A 12,573-nucleotide genomic window follows, 5' to 3' on the forward strand; every position below is an offset into this window, starting at 1 on the left:
CAGTGTACCCCACTCTCCAAGTTGAGATCCACCCTATCATGACTGCTGGCAGATGGGTCTGGGGAAGCTGTTAGTGAAGATAAAATATTTGTCTCACTTTTCTTCTTTAACAAAACAAACCATCAAAAAGCTTTTTTCCTCAAATGACAACTGTTCAACAGCAAAGGCTTCTGGCTTAATGTGATTTTTGAAAAGTGAGAGAAACCCATGCATGAAAACCCAGCTGGGGAGCAGATTCCTCAGATGGCACCTCATCTTTTCTTCTCTCCTCATCTCTTTGTTTCCTTCTCCTGCTCGTAGTTCCTTGTGAATTTTCTGACATTTTTCTGAGTTCAGGTAAAACTGTTAGCAAATGCTGGTGTGATGCTTTAAATGCTTCATTGTTAAGAATGTGAGAGGGTAGAGAGCTGTGTTGTGCTGGATTTAGAATCCTTCTGGCTCTGCTGAAGGATACAACAGAGGAACAAAGGAAAATAGACCGTGGGTCCTCGTGTTATCTGCTGCCATTCTCCAAGGTGCTCAGTGCTAATGAGCAAATGCTTTCGCCTCCATCCTCACAGCTGCGTACTTACTAGCTTCTGTGTGCCCTCAGACGCTGCCTTCTCTCCTGTGACTACGAGTGAACAGTCCTTGCTCCTGGTGAGGGCCGACTTCTCTACTTGGGCACAAATCCCATCCCCTCTCTGGTAGACAGCCTTTCAAATGACCTCAATGATCCCCACTTCCTGGAATTCATGCCTCTGTGTAAACCTCTCCCTCTGAGTGTGGGCTAAAGCTAGAGACTTGCTCCTAAAAAATAAAATAAGGCAAAGCGATGGGATGGCACTTCCTGGTTAAGTTACATAATAATGAGTTCCCCTTCCTTCTTTCTCTTAGCTCTTGTTCTGAGGGAAGCCAGTAGCCATTTTGTGAGCTGCTCTGTAGAGAGGCCCATGTGTCCCTGGCCAAAGGCTGGCAAGGACCTGAAATCTGCCACCAGTAGAGTTGAGTGACATGGAAGTGCCTTACTCACTTGGTTGAGCCTTGGGATGATAGCAGTCCAGGCTGACACCTTGACTGAGCCTTGTGAGAGACACTGAGCCAGAGGCCCTCAACAAGGCGCTCCTGGAACCCCAACCCACAGAAATCATGAGATAATCAATGTGTATTGCTTTAAGCCATTAGGTTTTGGGGTGATTTGTTATGCAGCATGAGATAACTAATACACCACATGACATACTAGATATGGCTCCGGAAAATCTCTCCCCTTTTCTCTTGCAATGTCAAAAATTTCCCTCTACTGAATCATTCTTGTCATTATAGGAAAAAAAAAATGCTATCCTCTCATTAAAAAACAAAAGACAAAAAACCTCTCATGACCTCATTTTTCCCCCTAGCTACCACTTCTCTGCTCCCCTTTACAGTGAATTCATTAAAAAATAAAAGATATCTATATTCCCTATCTATAATTTCCTATCTATAATTCCTCTTTTCTCTTAAACTTCCACTAATCAGGGTTTGTCCTCCTCCCCCCACACCACACCACCAAAATCTGCTCTCATCCACGTCACAAGTGACTTCCTAAATCAAACGGCCAGTTCTCATCTACCTTGATCTACAGCATTTGACACAGTTGGTCACTCTCCCCTCCTAAAAATTACTTGGCTGATGGGTACCACACTCACCTGGTTTTTCTACTTCTTCACTGGATACTCTGCCATTTTCCCTTCCTGGTTCTATTTCTCTAAACCTCTTACCAATTTTTTATCAAGAAAGATAGGAACTCATTCACTATTCTCTACTATAAATTGAATGTTTATGTACCTCCCAAATTCATAGGTTAAATCCTAATGCCCAGAGGGAAGTGATTAGGTCATGAGGGTAGAGCCCTCATGAATGGGATTAGTGCCAAGAGATTCTGGAGACCTCTCTTGCCCCTTCAGCCATGTGAGGACACAGCCAGATATGGCTCTCTGTGAACCAAGAAGTGGACCCTCACCAGATGCTGAAGCCACTGGCACCTTGATCTTGGACTTCCCAGCCTCCAGATCTGTCAGAAATAAATTTCTGTTATTTATAAGCCACCCAGTGTATGATATTTTGTTATAGCAGCTGGAACTGATTAATACATTCTTCAATCTTCCAACAAACTGCAATTATCTTTCGATATTATTGTAACAGTTTCAGTAGGGGACCATTATAACGTCAATTACATATTTTCTTAACTGCCAATATAGACTTATCAGTCAGTATGAGCAACAGCAAGCTGAAACAACATATAAACCCTTAATCTCAGCAGTTTACCACAACAAAAGTCTATTGTGAGCTGTTATAACCAACCCCCAAATCTCAATGGCTTAAAACAATAAAAGTTTATTTTTCATGTATATCACAGTCCAAGGCAGGACATGTGGCTTCTCTCTAAGTAGTGACTCAGGACCTAGAATTTTTCCACTTTGTTGCAAGGCCATCACCTAGGGCCTTCTGGATTCTCTGCATCCAGCTAACTGACAAGCAAAGACAGCCCATGGCTCTTGCAGGGGTTTTACAGCCATGCCTGGGAACGATAGGCATTACTTTAGCCCCTATTTCCATGGCCAGTGTGTCAACCTGATTACAAAGAATGCTGGGATAAATAAAATATTGCTGTGCTAAAACAAAGAAAAGAGAGTTGGTGAACATATAACCTGTTTCTTCCAAAGGACCTAAGAAGTCATTTCTCCACTTTACAATGTCGAGACACGGCTCCAGCAGTTCCTGGAATGAGGAGACACAAATCCATATAAAGGAGGTATGGAGAGGCCCCCATAACAACAACTAATTTCTGCTCCTCTCTATTTCCTCAAAACCCATAATTCACTCACTCTCAAAAAAAAAAAAAAAAAAAAAAAAAGCTTGGTAGAGAGTCTCTTCCATCAGATATTACTCTTCTCTCTGTGAAACTAGGCTACAAGAAGTGTTCTAGAAAAGTGTTTCTGTACCTTAGCAGAGCATCAGAATCGATGTGAGTTTTTGAACCATTACAGGCACTCAAGCCTCTGTGAAGGTCTGCTAAGCTAGAACTTCCTGGAACCTGAGCTCAGGCATATATGTTTCTAAAATTTTCCCTTGTTGATCTGGTGCACACCCAGGATTGATAACAACTGTTCAAACCTGAGAAAGGATTGTCCAGTAAGACCCATAGTCAGACCACTGCAATGTTTTATACTATAGTAAACTTCTATGAATTTGTCTTGGCAAATAAATAAACAGAACCCAGGTATCTTGCCTCTCAACTCAATTAAAAAACATTTTTTTAAACTATGTTAGTGGGATGAATTGGGAGATTGCGATTGCCATATATACATTACCAATAGGAAAAAATATCAAATTGTACACTTTAAATACATGCAGTTTATTGTATGTCAATTATATCTCAATAAAAGTTCTTTAAAAATAAAAACTATATTGGACTTCCCTGGTGGTGCAGTGGTTAAGAATCTACCTGCCAATGCAGAGGACACAGGTTTGATCCCTGGTATGGGAAGATCCCACATGCCTCGGAGCAAATAAGCCCATGCACCACAACTACTGAGCCCTCGTGCTGCAACTACTGATGCCTGTAAGCCTAGAGCCCATGCTCCGCAACAAGAGAAGCCACCGCAATGGGAAGCCCATGTACCGCAACAAAGAGTAGCCTCCGCTCGCCACAACTAGAGAAAGCCCACACACAGAAATGAAGACCCAATGCAGCGATAGATAGATAGACATAGATAGATTAGATAGATAGATAGATAGATAATAGATAGATAAATTTATTTATTTTTTAAAAAACTATAAGTTGATGAAGACAACATGGTGTGAATGGAAAGGAATGAAACTAGAAGCCATCTGGTTCCACAAATTTCCATTTGTGTTACCTTGGGCAAGTCACTTGCCCTCTCAAGAGTTTTTGTTTTCTTATCCATAAAATGTTGGCATCTTGACCTTCATCAGTCCTCAGCATAGACCAGTATTTTCTCCCCTCCCAGAAACACTTTCTTCAACTTGCCTCCAGGACCCCACTCTCTCTTGGCTTTCCTCCTGTCCACTCCTTGTGTGTCTCTTTTTTTTTTTTCTGGGTTCTCCCCTTTTTTGCTAACTTTAAACATTAGGGTGCCCCAGGGCTCAAGTCTTGAGCCTCTCCTGGTCTCTGTCTATACTAATTGCCTTGGTGATTATACTAGTTTTTTTGTTGTTGTTTTTGTTTGTTTGTTTGTTTGTTTTACAGCAAAATAAACTACCACAAACTAAGTGGCTTACAAGGACACCCATTTCCAGCTCAGAAATCCAGGCATGGTGTGGCCGGGTCCTCTGCTCAAGGTCTCAAAAACTGAAGTCAAGGGGTCAGATGCTCTGGGTTCTCATCCAGAGGCTCCAGAGAAGATTCTGCTTCCAAGGTTGTTGGCAGGATTCAGTTCCCTGAGACTGTGGGACTAAGGCCCCATTCTGCAAGCTGTCAGCAGGGAGCTGCTCTCAGCTCATAGGGGCTGCTCATATTTCTTGCCACATGGCTCTGTCCTCCGACTTCAAAGTTGGCAATGAAGAATTTCTTATGCATGCAATCCCTCTTACCTCAGATTTCTCTCTTCTTCTGTCTCTGCCCTCTAGAGCCAGGTGTTCAAAGGACTCATGGGATTAGGTCAAGCCAATTTGATTATCTCCCTTGAATTAACTAGAAGTCAACTGATTAGTAACTGTTATTGACTGAATGTTTGTGCCCTGTTGAATCCCTAACCTCTACATGATGGTATTTGAAGGTGGGGCTTTTGGGAGGTAATTGGGTTAGAGGAGGTCATGAGGATGGGGCCCCCATGATGGTATTAATGCCCTTACAGGAAGAGATGCTAGAGATCTTTCTCTCCTATAACCCCTCCACCTCTCTCACTGCCATGTGAGAAGGGAGTGCCAGGGAGAAGGTGGCCATCTATAAGCCAGGAAGAGAACTCTCCCCAGAGACTGACCATGCTGGCACTCCAATCTCAGACTTCTTTCTTCCAGAACTTTGAGAAAATGGATGATAAAATAAATTTCTTTTGTTTAAACCACCCAGTCCATTGTATTTTATTATGGCAACCCAAGCAGACTAATAAAGTAAATTTAATTACACTTACAAAATCCTTTTTGCCATACACTGAAACATAATCACAGGAGGGAAATCTCATTTCACAGGTTCTGTCCACAGTTAAGAAGGAGACTTTAAAAGGGCTATATCATCGGGGTGATGTTAGAATTCCGTGTGCCACAATAATCTCATCTAATCTCATGGCTTTAAAAATCAGTTATATGCCCATGATTCTCAAATTTATTTCTCCAATCTAGATCTGTCTAATATCTAGACTAACTAATCTATCTAACTACCTCCTAGACATTTCCACTTAGATGCTTACAGGCCCCTCAAACTTCACATAGATGCAACCAAACACTCCATCTTCCCACCCAGACTTGCTCCTCCCATAGTCTTTCTCATTTCAGTTAATCGCAACTCCATCCTTGCAGTTGCTCAGGCCAAAACCCTTGGAGCCATCCTTGATTCCTCCCTTTCTCTAATGCCCTACATGTCACCCATCAGGAAATCCTCTGGAATGTAGCTTCAAAAGTCCAAACCATCAGCATCTCTCATGTGAATTACTGCAACAACCCCTGCTTTAATTTTCTAGTGCTGCCTTAACAAATCACCACAAATGTAGCAACTTAAAACAACATGCATTTATTATCTCACAGTTGTGTAGGTCAGAGGTCTCGGGGTTTGGCTGGGTTCTCTGCTCAGGGTCCCACAAGGCTGAAATCAAGGTGTCAACTGACTTCGACTCTCATCTTCCAGCTTCCTTAAGATTGTTGCAGGGTTCGGTTGCTTCTCATGGTTTCCTGTCAACAACTGATGATCAAGTCCCTCTCATGCTCTGTATCTCCCTGACTTCTCTTTCTGCCACATTTCTCTGACTCCTGCTGAAGAAAACTCTGCTTTTAAGGGCTCATGCGTTTAGAAGGGGCCCATCTGGACAGTCCAGGACAATCTCCGTATTTTAAAGTCCATAATCTGGGGACTTCCTGGTGGTCCAGTGGGTAAGACTCTATTCTCCCACTGCAGGGGCCCAGGTTCAATCCCTGGTTGGGGAACTAGATCCAGCATGCTTGCCACACTAAGAAGTCCATATGCCGCAATGAAGATTCCGCGTGCCGCAACTGAGACCGGGCACAGCCTGCCTAAATAAATAAATAAATAAATATTAAAAAAAAAAAAGTCCGTAACCTTAATTGCATCTGCCAAGTTCCTTTGGCCATGCAATGTATGTAACATATTCTCACATTCCAGGGATTAGAGTGTGAACATGGCAGGATCCTTCTACCTGCCCTGGCTCCTAAACTTCCTGCTCATATCCTTTTTCCCTACAGCCTGTTCTCAACACAGTGGACAGATCTGCAATGACATTCCATCTCACTCAGAGCAAATTCACGTCTTCACAGTGCCCCACCTGCCCTGCACAGTTGGGTTGCCAATTACTTTTCTGACCTTGTCTCCCTCACACCCAGCACACTCCCTCTTCTGGACATTTGCCCTGGCCCTTCCTCAGCCCCAAGTTCTCTTTCCCCCAATATCTGCATGCCTCACCCTTCATTTCCTCAAAGTCAATGCCAAGATTCAAACTTAGTGAGGTCCTTCCTGACCACCTATTTAAATTTGCAACCTCCAAACTCCCCAGGACTCCCTTATTCCCTTTCCAAGCTTTATTTTTCTTCATAGCACTTTTCACTTCTCAATGTAGTAAATATTTTATCTATATTTGTTTGTTATAAGCACCAAAGCAAGCCCCATAAAACAGAGATTCTTGTTTGTCAATTTTTCTCAATGCTTTATCTCCAATGCCTAAAAGAGTGCCTGACACATAGAAGCACACAGTAACATTTACCAGCTGATTGAATACATGGGTATAAAATTAGGACAGTAGCCTGCCCTGCATAGAGGAAATGTGGGTTGGGGACTAGGGGAAAGGGTGTGGACATTACATCTTATGGTGTGCACTCTATTTGTCAGACAAAACTGTAAGCTGCATGAAGACCAGGCTGGTGTCACATCAGAGGACCTGGCACAAAGCAGATGCTCAGTAAATGCTTGCTGAGTAATGTTGATGTCACTGTGCTAGGTCCTGCGAGCATATTATCTCAAATGACTCACATGCCTGTGGATTATTATTACTTTCATTTTATCACTTTCACCCTCTTTATAGAGTAAACCAAATGAGACAGTGTGAGAGCATGTTGTGAGCGGTCAAAGTATTTCTGCAATGACACTTTGGGTCATCCCATCCACCTCTACATCACATGCAGGCTTCCCTTCCACAGATGTGCACATTTTTGAAAGCAAGAACCATTGGAAAGACATCATGGCATGGTGGCAGGAGTGTGGAGTCAGCAGGGAAAAGTCTGAGCATCATCTCAGCTGTTGACCAGCTGTGTGACCTTGGGGTGATTACGTAAACTTGCTAAGCCTCCATTTCCACTGCTTTAAGTGGTGCTAATCGTTGCACCTTGTAGGGATACTGTGGGGATTAAATGAGATAACACAGGTGAAACACCCAGCGACATATCTGCTACTAAGGATGTACACAATAACGTGAGTTTTCTTCCTTCCTTTATGAGCGCCCAAATCCACCTCTCTGTAACGTTTACCGTGATGCGAGCGCTGTTATAGGAGCAGTGGAGAATGAAACGGCTCTCTCTTCCAAATGGCTTTTGAAGGCAGTTATCACGTTCTCCCTCAATCTTCTCTTTCTAAAGGTGAAAACGCTCAGTTCATTCAACCATTCCTTATGAAAACTGGTTTTGATTTTTAAATGTGCACTAGTTTGACAACATAGCTTCTAAAATGTGCTGTCTAGGGAAGACTTAGGTTAGAATCTAAGTTCCATGGAGGCAGGATATTTTTGCCTGTTTGGTTCCTGTTGTATCCCCAGCACTAGGAAAAGTAAGCCCTCAATAAATATTCATTTATTTAAATGATGGCTCTCCAGTGGTGGTCTCTACGGCCCTGATGTGGGCATCATTCTGCTTTTAATGCCAGGTGTCCTCAAGTCTCAATGGGTTCTCAATAAGTGAGAATCTCTTCAAACTAGTTTTTAAAGATAATTTCTTGGACAGCACCCTTAAGATTTTCTCAGTTAGAAAACTTGAAATTTGTACCACATGATTCTCAGGCACCCTACTAATTCTAGGTTGTGGTTGTTGCCTCTTTTTTAAAACTTGAAATATAATTCCCATAACATAGAATTCACCATTTAAAGTGTATGATTCAGTGGTATTTAGTATATTCATTGAGTTGTGCAACCATCACCGCTATCTAATTCCAGAACATTTCCATCACTTCAAAAAGAAACCCCCTGGAATTTCCTGGTGGCGCAGTGGTTAAGAATCTGCTTGCCAATGCAGGGGACATGGGTTTGATTCTTGGTCCAGGAAGATCCCACATGCTGGAGAGCAACTAATCCCCTGCACCACAACTACTAAGCCCACATGCCACAACTACTGAAGCCCGCACGCCTACAGCCCATGCTCCACAAAAAGAGAGGCCACCATAATGAGAAGCCTGCGCACCACAGAGAAGAGTAGCCCCTGCTTACCACAACTAGAGAATGCCCACAAGCAGCAACGAAGACCCAACAAAGCCAATAAATAAATAAATAAATAATTTATAAAAAAAGAAAGAGCCAGTCATTATTTAAAAAATAAAAATAAATTTAAAAAACAAAACAAAACAAAAAAACAAGAGGAACTCAAAAAATCCCACCACTAAAAATAAAAGGAGAAAAAAAAGATCCCACCAGCGACTGCAGTGAACTCTAGCCATCTATGAAATACATATTGATAAGCACTAGAGGGTGAGTGGAGAGGCTGATGTGTGTGTGTGTGTGTGTGTGTGTTGTATTCTAAGTACTGTAACAATCACTGTCACATAAAGAAGCGTACCTAGACAAAAAAGAAGGAAAAATATGACAGAGGAGCATCTGGCATTTAATTAATGAAACGGTTATTTTTCTGTATTTTGTTGTGCATGGGATTTATCGGACTTTTAAATTTTATAACTTATTTGATGATTTCTTATTCTAAATAGATATTTACATTCACAGCTACTTTGTATTAACTCTGTATGATTTTTCTTGAAGAGCGCCCCCAGTTGTAGAGACCTCAGGTCCCACAGTGATCTTAACCGCCACAACGTTCTGCCTTTCCCTACCCACCCGCCGCAGACCTGCTTATAATTAAACCCGATTGCCCGTGCTTGAGCCCACTGCACACCAGCACTGTCCTCCCCACTCCACGGATGCTGGGCTGGGATTACCAACAACCTCAACTCGGCAACTCCAAGCAACGGTCAGCTCCCGGTCCTTGTGCTGCTCAGCCCTCTGCAGCACTGTACACTGTTGCCCACTCCCTCCTTCTGGAAACTCCCTCTTGGCTTTCAGACACCACACCCTGCTGGTTTCCTTCCTCCCTCGCCATCCGTCTCTGTGGCTGCGTCTCCTCCTCCCTCACACCTCTACTGTATCTTCTTATCTTCTCCCCTCCGCAATCCCTGTCCACGTGATCTCGTCCAGTCCCTCCAGTGGACCTGTCTCATCCACACAGATTCCTTCAGTCTTCAAGTCACCAGCCCCGACATGTCCCCCAAACTCAGACTTGTTTATCCAGTGTTCTGCCCATTTCTCTCTCTTTGCACAACTAATAGGCGTCTTAAGCATCACATCCAAACTGAACCTTTGATCCTCTCCCACCTTGACCTGCTCTTCCCTCCAGACCTCCTCATCATAATAAGGCAAACTACCATCTATAGTACCTGGTGGCTCAAGTCCCAAATTTTAGGAGTCAACCTTTCTTTTAATCTCTAGATCCAAATCCCTGAACAACTTCTCCTGACTCTTTCTTCCGAACATACCGGGGACCCACCCACTTCTCTCTAGCTCCTCTCTCTTCTTACCTGGGTCACTGCTGCAGTCCCTGTGCTTCCATGCTTGCCCTGCCGCGATCTGTCCTCCACATGACACAGTTAAGGTAAATCAGATCATGGTTTCCATCATACTCAGAATTAAATGCCCTGATCTGCCAGGCACTAGCATCCGCTTCTCTGGCCCGACTGCCTCATCTTTCCTGCTTGCCCACGTGCTCCAGGTGCATTGGCCCTTCTCTAACTGGGACACACCAAGCTCATTCTGCTTTAGAGTTTGTACTTGCTGTTCCCTTTGCCTGGAAAGTTCTTCCCCATGATCTTTTCAGGACTGACTTCTTCTGACCCTGGTCATCTCTTCAGAGAGGGCTTTGCTAAGCAGCCATTTGATACTCTACCACATAAACCTATTTTAACTCTCTTCAATGCACTTATTACTTTTTGATACATCTTTATTTACTTGTTCATTGCCTTTCTCCCTACTATAATGCAAACTCCATGAGAGCAGAGACTTTGTATGTTTTATTCACCCCATGCCTAGAACATTCAATAAACATTTGTAAAAGTGAATGAATGAATGAATCACTGTTTCACAGATGGGAAAACTGAGGCACAGGATTAAGTTCCAAGGCCAAGTTACCACTGCTATAGGTGGTAGAGCAGGATTAGGACCCAGGCAGTCAGTCTTCAGAGTCTGTGATCTTAACCACTAGAACATCCTGCTTTTCTCCACCCACTAGGCACAGACCTGGTTATAATTAGAAACCAGGAGGACAGGAGGACACAGGGTGGCTCTTCTGTCCTGGATCCAAGGGAGATCCTTCCTGGAAAACAAGGAGATAACCTAGTGGGGGCCTTCCCTTGTGGTGCAGTGATTAAGAATCCTCCTGCCAAAGCAGGGGACACTGGTTCAAGCCCTGGTCCAGGAAGATCCCACATGCCGCGGAGCAACTAAGCCCGTATGCCACAACTTCTGAACCTGTGTTCTAGAGCCTGCGAGCGACAACTATTGAGTCCACGTGCTGCAACTACTGAAGCCCGTGCACCTACAGCCCATGCTCCACAACAAGAGAAGCCACTGCAATAAGAAGCCCACGCACTGCAATGAAGAGTAGCCCCCGCTCACTGCAACTAGAGAAAGCCCAAGGGCAGCAAAGAAGACCCAATGCAGCCAATAAATAAAAATAAATAAATAAATAAAAAATAAATTAATTTAAAAAAAAGAAAATGGACTGTGAAGTTAAGCAAAAAAACAAAACAAACAAACAAACAAACAAAACGACGGCAACAACCTAGTGGGATCTCTCCTTAAATGCTAGAAGGTGGAATATGAATGAATATCCACAGCCACTTGCAGTCCACTGATGTCCTGCTAGAACTGTCACCGTGCTTTTCAGTCAAGCCTGCAGCTGATTCTGACGAACTTGCTCATCAAGGCTTCCCAGGGATTCCGAGCAGACACGTAAGTCACCCTCATCTTTATTAAACTCAAGGCAAAACAAAGTCTGCTTCACAGCAGCAGTATAAAGTCGCCTTCGGGAGCCAGCAGGGTGTGCCCAGAGGCTGCCAGTTTGGGATTTATAAGGTCCCGACCCAAGGTGAGTATGAAGGAGCTGGGAAGCCAGCCGCCCCTCCCTGCTACACCCTCCGCTGCCACCGTTCCCGAGGAAGCAATTTCCTTCCCTTTCCAGCAGCTCACACTTTCAGAAAGTAGTCTCAGGGTTCCTGAGTCTGAGGTAATTTGTTTTTGCTGTATTTGATGAAATATTGTGGCCTATTCTTCCCAGTGCCTAAGTCACTTCCTGAAGTTAAATTTGCCCGTGTGGCGGCTTTCTCATAATGTATAGAGGCACCACTGGGGAATTAACTTTTGTTAATTTACGTACTTAACAGTATCTTCAGCCCACCCCACCCTCCACTCTTCCCCACTGCCCACCCCCACCCCCAGTAACTAGTTGGTTGGGTTTTTTTTCCCCCCTTTTCTTTTTCCTGATACCTAGTATAGTAGAACGTTTTTCATACACTGTAGACATTCTCCTTGTGTTTTCTGTTCAGTGTGTGACAATAGCAAGGAAGAATGAAAGGGTTATATAGATCCTTGGAATTGAGTGTTTTCAAGCTCATCGCTTCTAGAAATTACTAATCATTTTAGCAAAGGTTATTCGTTTGGAGTCTTTCCATTTAAAGACACATTCCTCCCTTTCAGATGTAATTTCTGTGAAATGATAATAATTCAGCAGTTAGTAGAAAGAGCAGTAAAGCCATATATCAACATCACATCCCAGCCCGCTACCATTTCTATTTCTGACACACAATAAAGGGCAACATATTAATACAAGAGAAATTCAGAATTTATTTTCAACCAAGAACTACTGAAAAAAATTATTTTTTGACCTTTGTCTTTTTCCTTTTTTTTCTTTTCTTTCTTTCTTTTTCTTGTCTTTTTTTTTTGGCTGAAGGAGAGCTAAGACCAAACTGCAATCTTGGTAAACTTGAATTAACCATGATTAGATTTCTTTACATAATGTCTTCTTATATGTTGCTTAGGAATGATTATTAGCAAACTAAAACATATACAGGTGTATGTACTTTAATACTGGAATTTAAAAATCATTATTTAAATATGGAGGAAGTTA

General features: G+C 43.0%; 1 long non-coding RNA gene across 1 annotated transcript; it reads left to right on the top strand.

Moving 5' to 3' along the window:
• The first annotated feature begins 605 nt into the window (after window positions 1–605).
• LOC130835895 (uncharacterized) lies at window positions 606–4,959 on the top strand. The gene is made up of 3 exons (XR_009049060.1): window positions 606–639; window positions 2,682–2,770; window positions 4,229–4,959. It is a non-coding gene; the product is annotated as an uncharacterized LOC130835895 (long non-coding RNA).
• The last annotated feature ends 7,614 nt before the right edge of the window (window positions 4,960–12,573 follow it).

The sequence above is a fragment of the Hippopotamus amphibius genome, chromosome 14 (assembly GCF_030028045.1).
Source record: "Hippopotamus amphibius kiboko isolate mHipAmp2 chromosome 14, mHipAmp2.hap2, whole genome shotgun sequence".
Classification (NCBI taxonomy): Eukaryota; Metazoa; Chordata; class Mammalia; order Artiodactyla; family Hippopotamidae; genus Hippopotamus; species Hippopotamus amphibius.